The sequence below is a fragment of the Jaculus jaculus genome, chromosome 9 (assembly GCF_020740685.1).
Source record: "Jaculus jaculus isolate mJacJac1 chromosome 9, mJacJac1.mat.Y.cur, whole genome shotgun sequence".
NCBI classification, from domain to species: Eukaryota; Metazoa; Chordata; class Mammalia; order Rodentia; family Dipodidae; genus Jaculus; species Jaculus jaculus.
The window spans coordinates 14,792,785-14,798,035 of NC_059110.1; the positions used below are offsets into that span (position 1 = coordinate 14,792,785).

General features: G+C 49.9%; 1 non-coding gene across 1 annotated transcript; it reads right to left on the reverse strand.

Moving 5' to 3' along the window:
• Positions 1–4,617: 4,617 nt before the first annotated feature.
• LOC123463687 lies at positions 4,618–4,724 on the reverse strand. Its single transcript, XR_006639078.1, has one exon. It is a non-coding gene; the product is annotated as a U6 spliceosomal RNA (small nuclear RNA).
• Positions 4,725–5,251: the final 527 nt, after the last annotated feature.

Below are 5,251 nucleotides of genomic sequence, written 5' to 3' on the forward strand. Positions count from 1 at the left end.
AGCTTCCCAACAAATACGTGGGGAATCAGAGAACCCTAGGTGGACGCAAGGCAACAATCAGGTGTGCTGAACGCTTGAATTCTGACGGCATGTTGGAGAAGCCCGCCCATGTTTTGGATGTAACATGCATATAGGCTGAGGGCCCCTCTTAGGTTAGAGATCCCCCATCTCCCTGGGGAGGTCCCCAAGCAGATCCAGAAGTTTCCCACGCGTGTGCGTGTGTGCGTGCCAAGTGAGACTGTGGCGGAACACCAGTAAGTCCCCAGCGCTTAAATACCTCCTGGGAGTAAATGCGTCCAAGGGCAATTGAATCACTGTTTCCGGACCTGCTGCTTTGAGTCGCCTCTTGAGGGATTCTCTGCTCCCCAGGGACGGGGATGGAGCGGGAGGATGGAACCAGAGGAGCCGCTCTCAAGGTAGAATTCAGTTTAAATGGGCAGAGGGGCCCGGTGGGCACATGGGACCTAAAACTGAGACTCACTTCGCCAACTCAAGACCTGCCCATCGCCACTGCCAGCGCGGGGACAGAGTCGTTCTGATGCCACCCATGCATTCAGGACCCTCAGGGTGCAAAGGAGCGGCGCCGGTGCCCTTTCTGGGGTTGTTCAGGCGCGGGACCTCTGCAAGCCTGGAGCCAGGCCGCTGGGCCTGGGGCTGGGACTATACCTGGGGCGCGCTGGAGCGATCCAGGCTCCGGGAGCCCGAGGAGCCGCCGCGGCTCATGCTGGCTGCTGCGCCCCGCGCGCTCCGACCGAGGATGCCCCAGGAGCGCGGCGGACGCGCGCGGAACCGGGACTGTAGCGCGTCTCCCGGGGCGACCGGTAAACAGCTGTGGAGGCGGGGCCCGTGCGTCCTAGGCCCGCAGACTCTCGCAGGTACCGCAAGGGGAGGACCGCCTCCTCCCAGCGTTTCCTCCCAGGCCAGGGGGAACCTGGGGATGGAGATCGCGCAAGAAGTGGGGGACTCCTTGGCGAGTGCTTGTGACACAAAGGTGAACTGAGCATTTATTTGCCACCCAGTGTATGCAAAATGCTTCTGTGAAGCCGGGCGTGGTGGCGCACGCCTTTAATCCCAGCACTCGGGAAGCAGAGGCAGGAGGATTGTCATGAGTTCAAGGCCACCCTGAGACTCCATAGTGAATTCCAGGTCAGCCTGGGTTACAGTGAGACCCTACATCGAAAATCAAAAAAAAAAAAAAATGCTTCTGTGAGTTCCAGGGGAGCCACCGTCAGCATGGGATCTGTGAGAGCGCGCCTGCTTGATGCTCTGCTGGCCCAGGCTTGCAATTCTTAACAGTTTTTGAACAAGGGTCCTGCATTCATTTTGTGCTTCAACGGACCTCCTCAGAAAGAGGGATAGCTGGTGCTGGAGAGATGGCTCAGCGGTTAAGGCGCTTGCCTGCAAAGCCTAAGGACCCAGGATCCATTCCCCGGAACCCACGTGAAGCCAGCCGCATAAAGTGGCACGCATGCATCAGTAGTCTTCTTGCTGAGGTTGGAGGCCCCAGGCGTGCCCCGTTTTCTCTGTCGCTCTTCTCTCGGGAGGCAGAGGTAGGAGGATCTCCATGGATTGGAGGCCAGCCTGAGACTACAGAGTGAGTTCCAGGTCAGCCTGGGCTAGAATGAGACCCTACCTCAAAAAAAAAAAAAAACACCGGACGTGGTGGCGCACGCCTTTAATCCCAACACTTGGGAGGCAGAGGTAGGAGGATCACCGTGAGTTTGAGGCCACCCTGAGACTACGTAGTGAATTCCAGGTCAGCCTGGGCCAGAGTGAAACCCTACCTCGAAATACCAAAAAAATAGAAAAAAAAGTGAAATATTTTTATTTATTTGCAAGCAGAGAAAAAGAGAGAAGAAAGACGGAGAGAATGAGCATGCCAAGGCTTTTAGCCACTACACATGAACTCCAGATGCACATGTCTCTTTGTGCATCTGGCTTTATGTGGGTACTGGGGAATCGAACCCAGGATGTTAGGCTTTGTAGGTAGGTGCCTTAACCACTGAGCCACCTCTCCAGCCCCCATCTATACAGTTTCAATGTGTCAATTAAAGTATTGTGCATGACCACACAGTGGCTGTCATTACCTGCATAATATTGAGCCCATCAACATCTTGTCAAGACATACAAGTATGATGGAAGACAGCGCAAAGAGACATGTGCATCTGGAGTTCGTGTGTAGTGGCTAAAAGCCTCTGCCTCCTGAGCGCTGGGAGGAAAGGCTCGCGCCACCACGCCCAGCTCTACGCCTGTACAAATTGTATGCACATTCATTCCAAGATCACTTCTACACTTCATTTGAAGCAACATTAATGATAATAACAACAACAACAATAACAATCCTTAGTGGAAACTAAGGCTTTCAGAAGGCTACTAATACCATCATCTGTAGGGTGCTGGGGAGATGGGTCACTGAATAAAGCCCTTCACAAGCCTGACTACCTGAGTTCCGATCCTCAGAACCCATGAAAACTCAGAGGCAATAACACAAGCAGCTATAATCCTAATGCAGCCATATCAAAATGGGAGGCACAGGCAGGAGAATCCCCAGAAACCCAAGGGCCAGCTAGCCAGCGGGGCAAAGAACGCTGAAGGAGAGACTGTGGCAAACAATGTGGAAGGGGAAGACTGGCACCTCAGCCCAGTGACCTCCACCCGGAGCGGGGCATGCGCACGGCTGCACACAAATGGTGTCATTTGAATTCAATGTAATTTCATAAAACGCCGTGTCAGTAAGATAGGGGCTAATGGGGAAGAAAGATATTAATGAAGGGGTGGGGTTAAGAGAAGGGAGTTGGAGGAAATAAGGTCAAAATATAGACTACGGGACTGGAGAGATGGCTCAGTGGTTAAGGTGCTTCCAGCAAAGCAAAGGACCCAGGTTTGATTCCCCAGAACCCACATAAAACCAGATACACACGGTGATGCATGCATCTGGAGTTTGGTTGCAGTGGCTAGGGCCCCGGCATGCCCATGTATCTGCCTCTCTCTCTCAAGTAAAATATCATATATATATTACATATATACATATATATATATACAATGTATGAAACTGTCAAAAACAGAAACATCATTTTTTAAAAAATTCTTTTCTATGTAAAAGCATCGTGTATTTTGTGGTAGTGGAGGCAGTGAAGTGTTTGACTTTCTGGAATCTCAAGACATGAGCCCAGTGACTGTTAATGGCATCCTCTGGCACCCTCCGGTGACAGGATCTGACGATGTTGGGCTGGGGAATTCTGAGAGCAGACCCTGCAAGTGCCTACGATTTGGCCCACCAGGGCCTACGGTGGTGCATTCCAGCGCTGGATTTGGAACACTCCACGTGCGGTGAGAATTTTGCAAAAAAGGAAGTAAAACGAATAAAAACCTGTTCTTGGTCCAGACTTCTCTCAAAACTCCACGGCTGGGCAATCCAGAAAACCCCAGCGTGCCCATGTATTTTTTCTTTTTAATGACAAGAAAGCCCAGAGCGTCCATCTGTGTAACCCTGTACACATCACATAGCCAACCGCTTCTTTAAAAAAGAGAGAGAGAGAGAGAGATGCTCCTAATTAGAGGCCAACCTGAACCTGGACCATGCGGTCCAGGAATGCTAAAGCTGGCAAGATTGGGGAAAGCAATGTTGTCTAGCAAGAAGGAAGCAGGGCAAGTGGGTAGGCAAGATGAAGGAGGCTCTAGAAAGGAGGCAAGAAGGCTCCAGAGAGCAACTCCCAGGCCAGGTGAGAGATGTTGCTAGAGAGAATGGAATGGAAGTGGTGAGTCAAGGGTGGGAGAGGGGGTGAGGGGGTCCCACTGCAGTCTGAGGTCACCAGACAGGCTGGGTTCTAGCGAGGCCTCATCAGGCAGCAAGGAGACAAAGCAAAAGGAGGGAGGAAGAGATCGGTTTGGGACAAATTTAGTCTGAGGTGGTGAGAGAAGACAAACAGAAATTTTGTGGGTAGAACAGGAAGTCTGAGGCACATCCAGTTTAGAGCGGAAAATCCAGCGCATTCTACTGTAAGATTACACCCGCTCCCGAAGCACACAGATAAGCCTGGCGTGCAGCAAACATGTTCAAGAAACACCACGTCTGAGACAAGATGAAAGTGTCTGTAAGCAGCTCTGGGGCGGGGGAAGCTGTGTGTATCCCGCCACGGTTTTTGTGGGCGCTGTCCTAAATCAGTGCTTTTGTGCATTTGCTTATCTGACAAAGGTACCTGCTTCTCACACACACAAAAAAAAAAGTATAATAATACCTGTGGGAGCTTTTAACATATGTTTACATTTTATGTTTATGTTTCATTTAAATTTATGTAACTCCCGTGACATCAAGTTGTCTAAAGATTATTTAAGAGTATGCCAAAAATAAAAATAAAAACAAGGGGCTAGAGAGATGGCTCAGCAGTTAAGGCGCTTGCCTGCAAAGCCAAAGAACTTCTGTTTGGTTCCCCAGGACCCACGTTAGCCAAATGCACAAGGTGGCACATGCATCTGGAGTTCGTTTGCGGTGGCTGGAAGCCCTGGCATGTACATTCTCCCTCCCTCCCTCCCTCCCTCCCCCCCCCCCTCTCTCTCTCTCTAATAAAAAAATAAAAATAATTTTTTTTGGTTTTTTTATGCTCTATAAGCATCATAAAAAATATGGAACACTTCACGAATTTGCGTGTCATCCTTGCGCAGGGGCCATGCTAATCTTCTCTGTATCATTCCAATTTTAGTATATGTGCTGCCGAAGTGAGCACAAAATATTTTTTTAAATGCCTCAGAGTATAGTGGCACACACCTTTAAAAATAAATAAATTAAAACAAAAAAAATACATGCCCTAAATCTTTGTATGCTGAATAAAAATTTTTGATTAAAATTTTAAGAGCGTGCTTGATTTAAATATTTTCACAGCCAACTGGCTACAGTCTCTGGTGGTGACCCTCCCAAGTTCATTCATATGGTGATGAAACCCACACAGGGAGGCAGTATTAAGAAGTGGGGCCTTGGGCTGGAGAGATGGCTTAGTGGTTAAGCACTCGCCTGTGAAGCCTAAGGATCCCGGTTCGAGGCTCGGTTCCCCAGGACCCACGTTAGCCAGATGCACAAGGGGGCGCACGCATCTGGAGTTCGTTTGCAGAGGCTGGAGGCCCTGGCGCGCCCATTCTCTCTCTCTCTCCCCCTCTATCTGTCTTTCTCTCTGTCTCTGTCGCTCTCAAATAAATAAATAAAATATTTAAAAAAAAAAAAGTGGGGCCTTTGAGAAGTGACCGCTGTGAGGTGAAA